Raw genomic sequence first — 16,281 nt, 5'->3', positions numbered from 1 at the left:
AGAGTGATGTGATGTGAGAAGGATTTGACAGGCCATTGCTGGCTCTGAAGATGGCAGGCGGCCACAACTCAAGGAGCGCAGGCAGCTGGAAAGACAAGAAAATGGATTCTCAGCTGGGCACGGTGGCTCATGCCTAGAATCCCAGCACTTTGGGAGGCCAAGGTAGGAGGATCGTTTGAGCTCAGAAGTTTGAGACCAGCCTGGGCAACATAGTGAGACCCCATCTCTACAAAAAGTACAAAAATTAGCCTGGCGTGGTGGCACATGCCTGTGGGCCCAGCTACTTCAGAGGCTGAGGTGAGAGGATCACTTGAGTCTGGGAGGTCCAGCCTGCAGTGAGCCGTGTTGATGCCACTGCACTCCAGCCTGGGCAATGTAGTAGGACCCTGTCTCAAAAAAAATAAAATAGCCGGGAGCGGTGGCTCACGCCTGTAATCCCAGCACTTTGGGAGGCTGAGGCAGACAGATTACTTGAAGTCAGGAGTTCGAGACCAGCCTGACCAACATGATAAAACCCAGTCTCTACAAAAAATACAAAAGTTTGCCAGGTCTGGTGGTGTGTGCCTGTAAAACCAGTTACTCAGGAGGCTGAAGCAGGAGAATGGCTTGAACCCAGGAGGCAGAGGTTGCAGTGAGCCAAGACAGCGCCACTATATTCCAGCCTGGATGACAGAGTGAGGCTCTGTCTCAAAATACAAAAAAAGAAAAAAGAAAAAAACATAAAAATAAAATAAAGAAAATGGATTCTCCTCAAGAGCTCCGGAGGCACCACACCCCTGTAGACACCTTGATTCTAGCCCAACTGTATCTGTGTGAGATTTCTCATCTACAGAATTGTAAAATAATAAATTCGTTTTGTCTGAGCCATTAGGTGTAACTGTTGAAGCAGTGATAAGGAGCTAATACACCCACACAGAGGAAACCATACCAGCTGCCAAAATAACCTGGGGCCTGAGCCCTTTCATGAGCCACTTAAACTGTTAGCCTTGATTTCCTCATCTGTAAAAGCCAAACGGCAACGTGACCTCTCAGCCCTGTCAGGAAGGCTGAGGAATGCTGAGGACAAGGTAAGCCCCATGGTTCTCATTGCTGCTGAGGTGGTGCAATCACTCTGAAGACAGGTATTATTAATGACTTCCCACATTCTCTCTTCTGCAGATTAAAAATCTCAATTCACACCTAGTGTCATTCCTTGTGTTTCTAATCACTTATGGGAAAGGCCTTGTTTTCATAAATAAGTTGCCAGCATCCCAGGGCTCAGACTGTCTTCATTAAGGACTTAAAAAAAATTATTATTCTGGGTATATAGGTAGCTCATGCCTGTAGTCCCAGAACTTTGGGAGGCCAAGGTGGTGGATCACTTGAGCCCAGGAGTTTGAAACCAGCCTGGGCAACACAGTAAAACTGTCTCTACCAAAAAAATATATATATACACAAAAAAAATTAGCCAGGCATGGTGGTGCACACCTGTAGTCCCAATTACTCAGGAGACTGAGGTGGGAGGATCACTTGAACCCAGGAGGTCAAGGCTGCAGTGAGCCATGATTGCACCACTGCACTCCAGCCTGGATGGCAGAGCAAGACCATCTCAAAAAAAAAAATCATTCTTACTATTGATAATAATAGATTATTATTAAAAATCTATTATTATCAACTATGATTATTCTAGTAGTTCTCAACCAGGGCCAATTTTGTCTCCGGGGACATTTGTCAATGTCTGGAGACATGTTTGGTGGTCACAACTGAGGGACGCTAGTGGGCAGAGGCCAGTGCTGCTTCTCTTCATTTTGCATGCACAGGGAACAGTCTACAACAGCCCAAATGTCCTCAATGCAGAGGCCGAGAAGCCAGATGTTCACCACGTGCTAGGCTAGTTGGAGACATTTTGTATATCCATGATCTCCAAACCCTACAACAACTCTGCAAGCCAGCATTGTCCTGCAGAAGGTCAGAGGCTCAGAGAGGTCAAGGAAGGTGTCCAAAATCACACAGTGGGGAAGAAGCTAAGCCAAAATTCCCTCACGGGACTCCGCTGTCTGTTCTCAAAGCCGGGTGGAGGGGGCGCCCTCCTGACTGTGTCCACCTTCTGCAGATTGTGGGGTACCATGTCTGTGTCATAAGAACCTCTTGCTGATGAAGACCTTGATGCCCAGGCTTGTCCATGCCATCAGAGCCCCTGGAAAGGTCCTGCTATCCCCGCCTGCTCCATCCCAAGGAAAAGAGAGGGGAGGGGAGAAGGGAGGTGCTCGGCGGACGCTCTTTTCTTCAATGACATGTGTTTGTTTAATAGAGGGCGACGAAATTCCCCAGGACACCCTTGTGGTGTAAATATTTACCCATCAGGAGCTCCAGGAGGACCCTGTCCTGGAGACAAGGTGAAACCTTGGAGAACGTGCAGGCTTGGAAGGGGAGCAGAGGGAGCCAGGAAGGTGGTGAAGGGAGAGGCATTGGGGAGAGGAGGAGGGAGGCAGAAGGAAGGGGAGAAACCCCTTCCCCAGCACCAACCTCACGTGTGCTGCCGTCTCTCTCTCATTCACTCTGTCAGTGTCTCCATCTCTGTCTGTCTTTTGTCTCTATCTCTGTCTCTGTCTCTGATGCTTTTGCTTGTCCTGACAGGAGGGAGAGCTGAGGAGGGAAGAGGAGAGGGGAATGGTGGCAGCCAGGTGGAGACTTGTCCCCCAGAGTCTCCAGACACCCCTTCCTAAGTATCTCTGTCTCTGCATCCACCTCTGATTCTGCCTCTTTCCCAGGACCCACTCCCTCTCCCTCGTGCGCTCTCTCTCTCTCTCTCTATATATATATATATATTTCTATTTCTCTCTGTCTTTTGTGTCTCTGTATTTGTCCCTGTCTGTCTCTGTCTGTCTCTGTCTCTGTCTCAGATTTACTGTGTCATTCTCTCCTTCTCTGTCTGCCTTTTGTCTCTCTCTCTCTCCCTGTCTCTTTCTGTCTCTAATGCTCTGCCCTGTCTCTGTTTCTCTATATCTATCCCTCCATCTCTTTATCTCTCTGCCTCTATTTGTCTCTATCTCTGTCCTTCTCTGTCTCTGGTGCTCTACCCCATCTCTGTCTTTCTGTATCTGTCCCTCTGTCTCTGTCTTTCTCTGTCTCTGTCTCTATCTCTCATCTCTCTGTCTCTCTCTGTCTCTGCGTTTCTCTCTGATTCACTCTGTCAGTGTCTCCTTCTCTGTCTTTTGTCTCCATCTCCCTCTCTGTCTCTGACGTGCTTGCTCAGCCCACTGTTGTCTCTGTCTCTCTATCTCTGTCCCTCCGTCTCTCTGCTGTCCTGTCTGGAAACACAGACTTGTGACATTAAACAGGTGACAGCACTCAGGTCCAGGCTCTGTGAGGCCCAGTGTCTGTGCCTGGACCCAAGGAGGCTGTGTGTCTGCAGGGAGGGCAGGCCCATGTCATGTCAGGATGGACAGGCAGGCTAAGGTCTTCGGGGAACAGAGAGGCAGAAGCCAGCACGCAGGAAGCGGCCAGTGAGAGCCCCTTCCCCAGAGAGCAAGAGGCCATCACCCTCCCCCTGCCCCTGAGCTGCACAGATAGCACCTCAGCCCTCAGCTTCACCCTGAGCAGCTCTCTGCACGCCTCCTAGCCTCAGTTTCCTCATCTGCAAAGCGGGGATAGCAGCACCTTCCTCTCAGAGTGGGTGAGGTGCTCCAGAGTGACATGAAGGAAGCCGCGGGTGAGACCCACATGCAAGGCAGACGGGACACACAGGGTCCTGTCCCTCTCTCTCAGGGCTGAACTCTACAGCACGTAAATAATTGCTGAACGAGGACAAATTCCGCAAGTGGCAGAACAAGCTTAAAAATGTTCTCTTTGCACAAGAACTGGACACACTGGCACCACGACCCCAGCGGAGGAGTCAAGTTGATGACTGAACACACACACACACACACACACACACAGAGCCACCCAGGAGCTGCAGAGTCGACAAAAAGCCAGGCTTCCAGTGCCCAGGGCTTCTTTCTCACTTTACAGCTAGTACAGAAAGCGAAGTGCTCTGCCCTGCCCTGCCCGCTGCCAGGCGTTTCCACATGGTATTTCATGTAGCCCAGAGGTGACTATGATCCTTAGTGTCACTTTACCATGGAAGAACGCGAGGCGGCCACCCACCTGTTTATTCAACACACATCCACCAGGCACCCGCCCAGCTCCATGCTCTAGGCACAAAGTGGCCGACCAGGAAGCCAGAGTCCCTGTGGCGTGGAGCCTACGTCGTACTGTGGTCGGACAACAGAAATACCACACAGTTCCAGGGTGTGACATCTGTAATAAAGAGAGTGGGGAAAAGAGGTGTGGTCAAGGCCAGCGTGGGGGTGGGAAGGGGTGGAGTGATCCTGGTGGGGGGTTCCACAGGTGCAAAGGCCTGGGGCCTGGAAGAAGCTGAGGGCTCTTGGAGGGCCAGGGAGGAGGGCAGAGTCTTGGAAGCCTAGGTCAAGCAAAGCCCAAGCCCCCCGCAGGTAAAGGCAGGTACCATGTGTAACCCTACTCTGAGGCTCAGCCCTGCTCGTTTTCTGGGTGCCTGGTTTTTACACATGGATGAGGAGAGCAGGACAGGGAAGAGAAAAGGGCAGAAGCCAGGGGCTGAGACAGAACAGGGCAGGTGGGGGCCCAGGTGCATCTAAGCCCCTCCCACCCCATCACCCTGCAGGATCAGGCACCTGAAAGGGGATCTTGCCCCAGGGAGTCTCAGTCCCCTGTGGAAGCCAAAGGGCCTGGATTCCCTGGAAGCGGCCTTGTCTATGGACAGGTCAGATCCCATCTGCTCTCCTTACCACCCGCGGGCCTCAGGGCTTCCCCGCCTCTCATCCTGCCTTCCTTCTCTCTAGAGAGAGGGGCTCATCCTTTTTACCCACTCAGGAACTGCTGCTGACAAAGCCGGTGCCAGAGCCACCGACATCATATGCTGAGGGCCCTCGTCTGCTTCTGCAGGGGGACAAAGGACAGATGAGTTCACAAGGACAGGGGCAAAATGAGGCAGTAACTGAGAGCAAATCCAACCCCTGGGTCCAGCACAGACATAAACGAGGACACAAAGCGCCCTCTCGAGTCACCTGGTCAACCTGGAGACGCTGCCAAGCTCGAGGCCTGTCTGGGGCTTGTCATGAGTCAGAAAACTCTGGGGATGGCAGATCAAGAATTGTCAGAAACAATTGGCCAGCTGGGGTTAGGCCGGGGGCCTCCCCCGTCTCCATGAACATGCAGTTTGCGTTGGCAGAGCCGCCTGGCAAGGGGGCCAATCTCTGCACCTTGCTGAGGATAATCTCCCCACACTGAGACCCGCAAAGTTTGACTTAAATGTTCCCGTTGCCTGGGCAACCTTCTCCGCTGGTTCTCCCCTGTCATTCTTCATCGAAAACCCTGGTAGGAACTTTTTGCTTCAATTGGAAACTGACAGTTGCCAAGGCAACTCCATCAAAGCATCCTGAGGTTGCAAGTGGGCCCAAGGTGGCTGCAGAGAGGGGAGGAGGGGTGGGGCAATGGTGGGTAGAGCATGGAGGGGGAAAGACGGAGAGGGAGTTTCCAGGAAAGAGAGGACAGCAGACCTCCACAAGTGCATTCATTCATTCACTTGCTTGTCCATCATTCATTCCCTTGCTCATCTACAACCACTTCAGCACTTGTTATGTGTTGGACTCTATTTCCTGAAGGCTTAGGGGATGGAGGGGTGGATAGACCCCTCCTCAACACACACAGCCCTCTGACATGGAAAAGCCTGGTTTTGGAGTCAGATTGACCCGGGTTTTTATCCGGATTCCTAAATCCTTCCTCATTGACAAATGGGGCATAAAAGTAGAACCATTTCTGAAGATGTGGGGAGCCCCAGAAGAGGCCTCGGGTGGAGAGGACCAGTGTCAACATGTTGCCGTGGGGACCGGGTTGTTGGCTGGATCTTCTCATTCGATGCTCCTCCTGTCTTCAGAAGTGCCTGGTCAGTGACTGCGGCTCCGGTTGGATTCTCCAGTGGGGGTGAAAGGGCCAACCCCAAGGGTGGTCATTCGGTGGCGAGAGGGTGGCAACGTGGAAACCAGGCGGAGTCAGGCGGGAGAGTCTGGGCAAGTCTTCACCCACTTAGAGACAGCGCTTCCTCCCCTGGAGTCTGTCCCAGGAGGGGAGAGGGAAAGGAACAGGGGAGGGAAAGAGAGAGGTGTGTGACCCTGGAGGGGTCTTCCTGCAAGGGCTTTCTAGGCACGATCTCATTTAATCCCAGCAATCCCAGGAGACAGTTTTCCTTCCCCCTGTTCTGCAGATTGGGAAACTCAAGTTCAGAGAGGTGGAATAAGGTTGCCCAGAGAGGAAGCAGCCTCTCCGGAACTCAACCGTGGGCCATGTTCTTTCCAGAATCCCTCATCTAATTCTCGTGACAGTCCCAGGAGGTGGATTCCATTATCTCCATTCTGTTGATGAGAAGAACAAATCTGAGAGGTCAGACAGCTCACCTAGGATCACACAGCTCCTACAGCCCCTTCCCTGTCTCCTTCTCAGCCCAAGGCCCAACCATCCCAGTACTGTGGGAGGCTGAGGCAGGAGGATCACTTGAGCCCAAGAGGTTGAGGCTGCAGTGAACAGTGATTGTGTCACCGAACTCCAGCCTGGGAGAGAGTAAGACCCTGTCTCTAAAAAAAAATAAGAATAAAAATACAAATCTTAGGATGAGTAGGATTTGGCCCAAGAAAGAGGAAGGGTTTTCCAGGCAGAGCATAGAGCACAGCCAAAGCCAGTAACAGGACAGAGCAAGGTGCCGGAGAACTGCTACGTGTCAGCATGGGCAGGGGCACAGAGGCCACGGTTGGGACAGAGAAGCCACGGCTGGGCAGAGAGGCCACAGCTGGGACAGAGGGGCCACAGCTGGGACAAAGAGGCCACGGTTGGGACAGAGAGGCTATGATAGGGACAGAGAAGCCACGGCTGGGCAGAGAGGCCACAGCTGGGACAGAGGGGCCACATAGGCCAGGCTCTCCGCATAGCCTCTCTTCATTTGATCCGCACGACCACTGTATGAAGCAGGCGCTTTGATCGTTCTTATTTTCTAGAAGAGGAAACTGAGGCATAGAGAGTCTGGCCCTGGGGTCCTCAAGCTGACTCCTCCCCCAAGCCCTTGTTTCCAGTCTCATTTGCAGAGTAAACATCAGCAGACATGAGACACTGCATGTGTGGGAGGAGGGGACAGTTCCCCACCGGGGAGAAACCGGGGAAAGGGCACTGTTGCTTCCTGTAGTTTGATCAAACCTGCTGGGTCATTCCCCTGGATTTTTTTGTGCACAATGCCAGGCCCCAGGGGTCCCATTTCCCCGGGTGGACTGGGGGAGGCAGGATCTGTGAAGACTGAGGGGGCTAAGGGTATAAGGGGGCTTCGCAAGAGCACAGTGCTACCCGGTCTCTCCCAGTCCCTCTCCTTGCTTGCCCCAGCCTGAAGGCTGTGCATCGTTTCCTCCTTAAGGGTTAATGAGCTGGCCGGGTGCAGTGGCTCACACCTGTAATCGCAGCACTTCGGGAGGCTGAGACAGGCCGATCACTTGAGGTCAGGAGTCCGACACCAACCTGGCCAACATGGTGACACCCCGTCTCTACTAAAAATAGAGCATGGGCATGGTGATGTGTGCGCGTAGTTCCAGCTACTCGGGAGGCTGAGGCAGGAGAATCCCTTGCACCCTGGAGGCAGAGGCCGCAGTGAGCCAAGACTTTGCCGCTGCACTCCAGCCTGGGCAGAATACGACTCTATCTCAAAAATAAATAATAAATAAATAAATAAATAAATAAATAAATAAATAAAATAACAACAACCAAAAAAGAGTTCACGAGCCCATGTAGAAGCCGCCCACACCCTTCTCCCAGGAATGACAGGGCTCCTTATAGACAGAATCTCAGGCATCGCTAAGCCATGTGTCGCTCAAACCCAGGAGCAACAAGGGGCTCTTGTGCAGGCAGCAAAACACTCATGCGGGCTGGGAACCCCCAAACCCGCCGGGGAAGGAGTGCGGAGAGTAACACTCCCATCTGTTCCACCCTTGGCAGTTTACAAAGCACTTTCCCACACAACTTCATGTCGAATCCTCACAGCAACACAGAGAGGGACCCGGGTTTCCCACCCAGAGCCAGGAAGCGCAAGGCTGATGCTGCACACCCGCAGCCAGGAAGGACCAGCCTTGGGGCTGAACCCCTGGTCTTCTAGCTGCCATCCCTGAGCTGGTCCTGTCCTCCTAGTGAAGCGCGGACCACGGCCCTGAGTTGGGGGGCAGAGCAGGCTGATGCCTTATGGTACGGGTGGTGCTGAGGCTCCCGGAGGGCTTGGCTCATGCAGGGGCCTCATGACCCACCTAGGGAGTTGGGGCAGGACACTGGTGACCAGAGGACTTGTCTCTGCGGAAGGAACTAGAATCTCTAGAACAAACCCCACCTTCAGAAAAGACTCTCAGAAAGGATTTGGGTGATGAGGATGCTCAGGGAACCGAGGTGAGAGAAATATGAAGGTAGGGGGTTGCGGTAAGGCCAGGACTAGAGGAGAAGCCAATCTGGAAAATTCTGCGGCCAGAGTTCAGGGAGGCTTCCATTCCTCACTCCTCCCTCCCACTGCAGATGGGTAGCTACTCCCTCCTGCAGGCGCCCTGGGCGTTCCTCTCCACATGCCGTCGTGCTCACTGGAGGCATTCTGCTTGCTCGTTTCTTGTCTGCCTCACCCACAAGACTGTGAGCTGGCCTCTGAGTCATCTGCTCATCCACTCGCTCACTCACTTCCAGGCTGCCCAGCAGCTCTGGGTGCTGGAGGTACAGCAAAAGGGGTACTAGACAAAGTCTTATGTATGGCTGGTGTGAGACACACTGCTAGAGTCAAGAGACAGGGCTTCCCTTTCATTTACACCTGGACACTTGGCTTTCTCTGTGGGGAATCCCAGTGCTAGAATGTTCCAGCCGGGGCCTTGTTCTAATGACCCACTTTCATGGGATCATGGCAGGGACACTTCTCCCGGCAGCACCCTGACATACCCTTATTAGGGCTGCTCTGTTCCTTTTGCTTAAGACGTTGCTTCCTGTTAAATTCGGATATACCCACCAGAGGAGAACGCACAGAGCCTCATCCATCATGATGCTGAGTTTTTTATCGGGATGATTTGTTCCAGCGCTCAGTACAGAGCCTGGCACAGAGAAGCATTTGCTAAACAGATACAGACCAGTCCACTCACTCTGTAAATACGGGTGCAAATGCCCACTATCTGTCAAGCACTGGGCTAAGCAGGAAGATGTGGAGATAAACCAGATGCAGTATTGCTGACCTCAAAGAGCACAGGTTGCAGTATGACCCGACTGAGAAGTGCCATCTGGGAGGTCACTCCAATTTTCTGAGTATCGGGTATCAGTAAAAGTTATCTACTCAACTGAATTGGACCAAATGCTAAAACATCCTCAAAGCATAGTCAAATGTAGGGCTGAATGTGGTGGCTCACGCCTGTAATCCCAACACTTTGGGAGGCCAAGGAGGGCCGATCACCTGAGGTCAGGAGATCAAGACCATCCTGGCCACCATGGCGAAACCCTGTCTCTACTAAAAATACAAAAAATTAGCTGGGCGTGGTGGTGGGTGCCTGTAGTCCCAGCTACTTGGGAGGCTGAGGCACGAGAATGGCGTGAACCCAGGAGGCAGAGCTTGCAGTGAGCTGAGATCGCGCCACTGCACTGCAGCCTGGGTGACAAAGTGAGACTCTGTCTCAAAAAAAAAAAAGAAAAATTAGCTGGGTGTGGTGGTGCATGCCTATAATTCCGGCTACTCGGGAGGCTGAGACAGGAGAATCACTTGAACCTGGGAGGTAGAGGTTGTAGTGAGCCGAGATCGAGCCACTGCACTCCATTCTGGGCAACAGAATGAGACTCCATCTCAAAAAAAAAGTAAAAGAAAAAAAACCACAGTCAAATGCATCTAACACAGGTTATACTTTCCCTTAATGGCCCAGAAAGCCCACTAGGACTCTGAAACATGCCAGGGTCCATGTCAGGTGCAGCTGCCCTCAGGTGTATCCACCTGTGAGGTCACACTTATTCCAATTTCACAGGTGAGACAACTGAGACTCAGGAAGTTCCCACGGCTAGGAAATGGCAGAGCTGGGGAGCAAACCCAGGCTGGTGTGACCCCACAGTCTATGCTCTTTCCAGACAGCCCAGCTCTTGGTTTCCAAATAGAATGTCCACCTGGTAAGCTTCCACCTCCATCTCATTGGCCAGAAGCAGGTCACGGGGTCACTCTGGCCGCAGAGGAGTCTGGGAGGTGAGTGTGTTCACTGGGCTGCATGGACATAACTGGCACTCTTCATTTAGACAGGAAGAAGGAAAGGGGGACATGGGTGGGCAACTTTGCTGCATCTGCCTCATTTTCTAATTTTTTTGTATAGACAGGGTCTTGCTACATTGTCCAGGCTGATCTCAAATGCCTGGCCTCAAGCAATCCTCCCACTTCCTCCTCCCAAAGCGCTGGGATTATAGGCGTGAGCCTCTGTGCCCAGCCTCTGCCTCATTTTGGATGATGATGCTCAACACTGCCATAAACATCATCATTATTATGATGGCCATTACCTGCCTGTCTCCAGCATACTCCCAGACCCGGGCCAGCAGGGCAGCTTCCCCTACCCCTACCCACCACGCACACAGACCCCACAGGAAGGATCCCCAAATCCCCAACTCAACCACAAGTCACAGGCCATGGGGGCTCCTCGCTAAGCTCTGGGCCACGACAGCCCAGGAAGGATCCAGGATGGGCCCAGATGGGGTTCCCAGCCCTGCCCCTCCATCAGCCCCAGTTCCAGCAGGGGCAGCTGCTTTGAGAGCAGTTGGCTGCAGACAGCACCTGGTGACAGAGCAGATCTCACTCGATGCCCTCTGCTCTCTCTCTCTCTCTCTCTGCTTCCCCCTTGAGTTACCTGGCAGCCTTCACTCCCCAGCCTCATGCCCCCTCTCCCCACCTCTCCTACTCATCAATTCCTCCCCATTGCCTCTCTCCCTCCTCCCCTTTCTTCTCTCTCTTCTGTTTTCTCTTCTCTCCCTTCTCTGTTTCCTCCTCTCTCTCTCTCTCTTTCTCTCTCTCTCTCGACCACAGCACCGATGCTAACATGGATTGAGGCTTTACCGTCTGCCAGGCACCAGACTCTTCCTTTGTAGCATCATCTCATTTAATCAGCAAAGCCATGACAAGAGGCAGGAACTATCCCGGCTCCCATTTCACAGATGAGGAAACTGAGGCATAGAGAGGCTAAGTAAATTGCCCAAGATCACAGACCCAGTAACGGCAGAGCAGGGGTTCAAACCACGTGTTCTGGCTCCTTACCCTCCAACTCTACGGCCCATGGCTTCCTCCAAGGCCTGCACTGGGCTCAAGGGGCGCCATCCTGAAGGAGGAATTCACAAGCAGTAGGGGAGGCAGAGCCATGAACAAGTGCAAGGACCTGGCAGACTGGACAGACAAGAGCATCCCCTGTGGGCCCCCACTGTGCAGGCGGCTCAGGGCTGGAAGCAGAGGAGCTGTTACCAGAAGGTGGTCCGAGCAGGCTGCATTTGGAGAGGTGGAAAGGTGAGGAAGAAGTCCAGGCAGAAGGCACAGCTCGAGGATGTGAGCAGGTTCGGGCAGGAAAAGATTCACAGGCCAGACCAGGGTGAGGTAGGCACAGCATTGGTGTGGCCCTGAGCACAAATTTTGCACGTTGGGGCCAGACACGGTGGCTCATGTCTGTAATCCCAGCACTTTAGGAGGCCGAGGTGGGAGGATCGCTTGAGGCCAGGAGTTTGAGACCAGTCTAGCCAACATGGCAAAACGCTGTCTCTACTAAACATTTTTAAAAAATTAGCCAGGCGTGGTGGTGCACATCTGTAACCCCAGCTACTGGGGAGGGTGAGGTAGGAGAATCGCTTGAACCTGGGAGGCAGAAGTTGCAGTGAGCTGAGATCATGCCACTGCACTCCAGCCTGGGTGACAGATTTTTTTTTTTGCACCTTGGGCGCCTTGCTCGCCTCACCCTCATGTGGCAATCGAACGAGTGGCAGTTTAATGAGGCATGGCGAGGAAGGTGCAGGGCTGGGCTGAGGAGTGCTGAGAGGGAGGGTGTGGTTCCCAGGCTGGAAAGCAAAAGCCACCTCCATGGCTGCCCAGAGGAGGGTGCAGTTTCCAGAGCTGTGAAAGTGGGGCCCAAAGGCCAGGGCAGGAGCTAGGACCCCGTGAGAAGGGGGACCAAGGACACGTACCCTCACCTCACCCTCCTGCCACTGTCCAATCTCCAATGTTCCCATGGCAAACCCAATGGAAAACAAACAGAGCCCACTGATGCCTCCTGTCGGGGGCAGAGTAGTGGCCCCGAAAGATGTTCTTGGACAAATCCCTGAAACCTGTGAACATGGCGCCTTCCATGGCAGAGGTGCAGATGAGATCCAATTAAGACGGCGAGATTGGCCGGGCGCGGTGGCTCAAGCCTGTAATCCCAGCACTTTGGGAGGCCGAGTCGGGTGGATCACGAGGTCAGGAGATCGAGACCATCCTGGCTAACACGGTGAAACCCCGTCTCTACTAAAAAATACAAAAAACTAGCCGGGCGAGGTGGTGGGCACCTGTAGTCCCAGCTGCTCGGGAGGCTGAGGCAGGAGAATGGCGTGAACCCGGGAGGCGGAGCTTGCAGTGAGCCGAGATCCGGCCACAGCACTCCAGCCTGGGCGACAGAGCGAGACTCCGTCTCAAAAAAAAAAAAAAAAAAAAAAAAGATGGCGAGATTATTTGGGGATTATCAGGATGAGCCCAATACAATCACAGTCATTAAAGGAGGAGGCAGGAGGCAGAGCCAGAGAAAGGAGAGATGGTGACGGGTCCAGAGGGTGGGAGGGAGAATCGGAGGAGCGTGGAATGGGATAGGCTGCTGGCTTTGAAGATGGGCTTAGAGGCCCTGAGCTAAGGACTGTGGCAGCCTCTGGAAGCTGGGAAAGGCGAGGAAACTCGGGTAGGGATTACAGCCAGGCTGCCTTCCTAGGACAGGGTCCTGACCCAGAATGGCCTGTGGCCCTGCCCCACTGGGTTTGGACATGGGAAGGTGATGCAGGGACAGAGAGCCAGGGCTGGGGAGAGCTGAGCAGCTCTGCACAAGAGTAAAGGGGAGAATTGAGGAGGAGGGGGCACGAAGCCAGGGAGATGGAAAAAGGCCAGGAGCCCCAGCCCATGAGATGTGCAGGGTGCAGTGGCCGTTGGCAAACGAGTAGAAACAGCAGGGTCCCCTCATAGAAAACGTGAAGCCCCCAGGTGCCCCTTCTGCCCAGCTTTCAATAAAGCCTTGCATGTTAAGAGAGGGCTTTGGTGGAAACCGAGGAAGGGGCTGAACTCCGAGTCTGGATGCTGTCACATATGACAGACAGCGTGTGGAGGTAGTGGCAAGGCCTGGAAGCTGCAGGCCAGGGAAGCAGGAGCCTGAAGCCTTCGGGGCCACGTGGTCTGCGGGTGGGGAGGCTGTTAAGAGCTGGATCCGCCGGGCGCGGTGGCTCACGCCTATAATCCCAGCACTTTGGGGAGGCCGAGGCGGGCAGATCATGAGGTCAGGAGATCGGGACCATCCTGGCTAACACGGTGAAACCCCGTCTCTACTAAAAATACAAAAAATTAGCCGGGCGTGTGGTGGGCACCTGTAATCCCAGCTGCTTGGGAGGCTGAGGCGGGAGAATGGTGTGAACCCAGGAGGCGGAGCTTGCAGTGAGCTGAGATTGTGCCACTGCACTCCAGCCTGGGCGACAGAGCAAGACTCCGTCTCAAAAAAAAAAAAAAAGAGCTGGATCCAGGCCGGGGAGGGCAGGGGTCCCAGACACCATCTGGGACCCATAGGGGCTAGTCATTTTCCCTCCAATTTTTTTTTTTTTTGAGATGGAGTTTTGCTCTTGTTGCCCAGGCTGGAGTGCAGTGGCGCAACCTCGGCTCACCGCAACCTCCGCTTCCCAGATTCCAGTGATTCTCCTGCCTCAGTCTCCCAAATAGGTGGGATTACAGGCATGCGCCACCATGCCCAGCTAATTTTTATATTTTTAGTAGAGATGAAGTTTCTCCATGTTGGTCAGACTGGTCTCGAACTCCCGACCTCAGGTGATCCGTCCCCCTCGGCCTCCCAAAGTGCTGGGATTACAGGAGTGAGCCACCGTGCCCGGCCATTTCCTTCCATTTTCATTCAACTGTGGGAAGCACAGCAAAAAATACCCTCTCCTTTTCCCTCTCAAGCAGACAAGCCCGAGAAGTCACCCAGCAGGCCTGCAGCAGAGGCAGGACTAGAACCCAGACTTCCGCCTCCAAGGCCAAGTTAGGGAGGCTGGCAGGGGCCGCCCACTGGGTCTCCTCCTCCCTCTGCCTGCCCCTCCTGGCCAGGGTTGTGTCACACTCAGACCCACTCTTCCAAGGCTTCAGGGGACAGGCCCACAGGACGAAGGCTGCAGCAGGAGGACCCAGGAACAAAGCTGCTGCTGGGTGGACCAAGTTCAAAAATAAGCCTGACTCCCCGAGAGTCTGGTCACCATGGCAACGTGCAAGGTGTTCTGCAGAAGCGTCCTCACTGAAAGGCCCAATGGCCACTGCCTTCTTCTTCCCCTCCCCGAGAAATCAAGTCCCACCAGCACCAGGAGGAGCCTCCTACCAGGGCCAGCCCCCAGGGTGGGCGTCTTCACACATGCACATGCTGTCCCACCGCGGCCCCACCGCGGCCCTGAGAGATAGCCATGGTCATCGTCACTCTACACACTGGACCCCTGGGTCTCTGAGACAGGGGTCCTCACCAGGGTCACACACAGCTCAGGTCTGTCTGCCTCCAGGTCCAGCAATGCACAGCAAGTTGGGAGGCCTGGATTCAAACTCCCATCTCCCTCCCTGCCTGCCAGCCTCCCTGCCTCCCAGCCTCCCTGCCTGCCAGCCTCCCTGCCTCCCAGCCTCCCTGCCTGCCAGCCTCCCTGCCTCCCAGCCTCCCTGCCTGCCAGCCTCCCAGCTTCCCAGCCTCCCTGCCTGCCAGCCTCCCTGCCTGCCAGCCTCCCAGCCTCCCTGCCTGCCAGCCTCCCAGCCTCCCTGCCTGCCAGCCTCCCTGCCTCCCAGCCTCCCAGCCTCCCTGCCTCCCAGCTTCCCTGCCTCCCAGCTTCCCAGCCTCGCTGCCTGCCAGCCTCCCTGCCTCCCTGCCTCCCAGCCTCCCAGCCTCGCTGCCTGCCAGCCTCCCTGCCTCCCAGCCTCCCAGTTTCCTAGCTTCCCTGCCTCCCAACCTCTTCCTCATTCCTTTTTTTTTTTTTTTTTTTTTTGAGATGGAGTCTTGCTCTGTCGCCCAGGCTGGACTGTAATGGTGCTATCCCAGCTCACTGCAACCTCCACCTCCCGGGTTCAAGCAAAGCAATTATCCTACCTCAGCCTCCTGAGTAACTGGGACTACAGGCACCTGCCACCATGCCCAGTGAATTTTTGTATTTTAGTAGAGACACGGTTTTGCCATGTTGCTCAGGCTGGTCTCGAACTCCTGACCTCAAGCGATCCACCCACCTCGGCCTCTCAAAGTGCTGGGATTACAGGTGTGAGCCACTGCGCCCTGCCTCCTCGTTCCTTCTGGGACTCAGTTTCCCCCTCCCACCCAAAGCATTGTCAGGGTAGGGATGGGGACAGTTGTGCATCCTTCCCAGGCTATTAGTGGTGAACAGGCATGATCACCCATGAGCAGGAACTGTGGGACTCTTGTCATATTCTCCTGCCCTCAGGGTTTCATTACAGCAGTGTCCCGCATGGCATTCACTAACAGTTCCTCCCTGTGGGGTATAGGTGGTGTCAGACAGGCTGTGGTAGTGAATGCCCAAGCTTTCTCATCCCACTTCTGGGGACGGGCCCTGTCCCGCCTGGTCACAAAAGTAGGAGATGATCTGGACCTCACCAATTGACCTTGGCATCTCATCTCTCTGGCAACTGTGATTGGTCCAGGAGGTAATGACTGGCCCAAGCACAGCCAATCAGAGAGCTCCCCTGGGACCGATAAACGGATACTGAGAGAAAAAAGCTCTTGCTCTCTTGGCAGAGAGGGTGGGGAGTTCAAGTTGCTGACTTGGGACTTCCATGGGGCCTTGACCCACATACTATGTAGAAGATGTATCATCAGGGTTCAGTGACAGACAACGGAATCCATTCCAGCTAGTAGGAAAAAAAAGGAGATTTTTTTTTTAAAGCATATTATTACTAAGTGCCTGAGCATCCAGGAAAGCCACCCAAAACCCTGCAGAATTGGGCTAAGATGCCAGGGCTCCTGCCTTCAC

Source organism: Trachypithecus francoisi, unplaced genomic scaffold (assembly GCF_009764315.1).
Source record: "Trachypithecus francoisi isolate TF-2019V2 unplaced genomic scaffold, Tfra_2.0 Lachesis_group14, whole genome shotgun sequence".
Classification (NCBI taxonomy): domain Eukaryota; kingdom Metazoa; phylum Chordata; class Mammalia; order Primates; family Cercopithecidae; genus Trachypithecus; species Trachypithecus francoisi.
Note: the sequence above shows the minus strand (reverse complement) of the source record.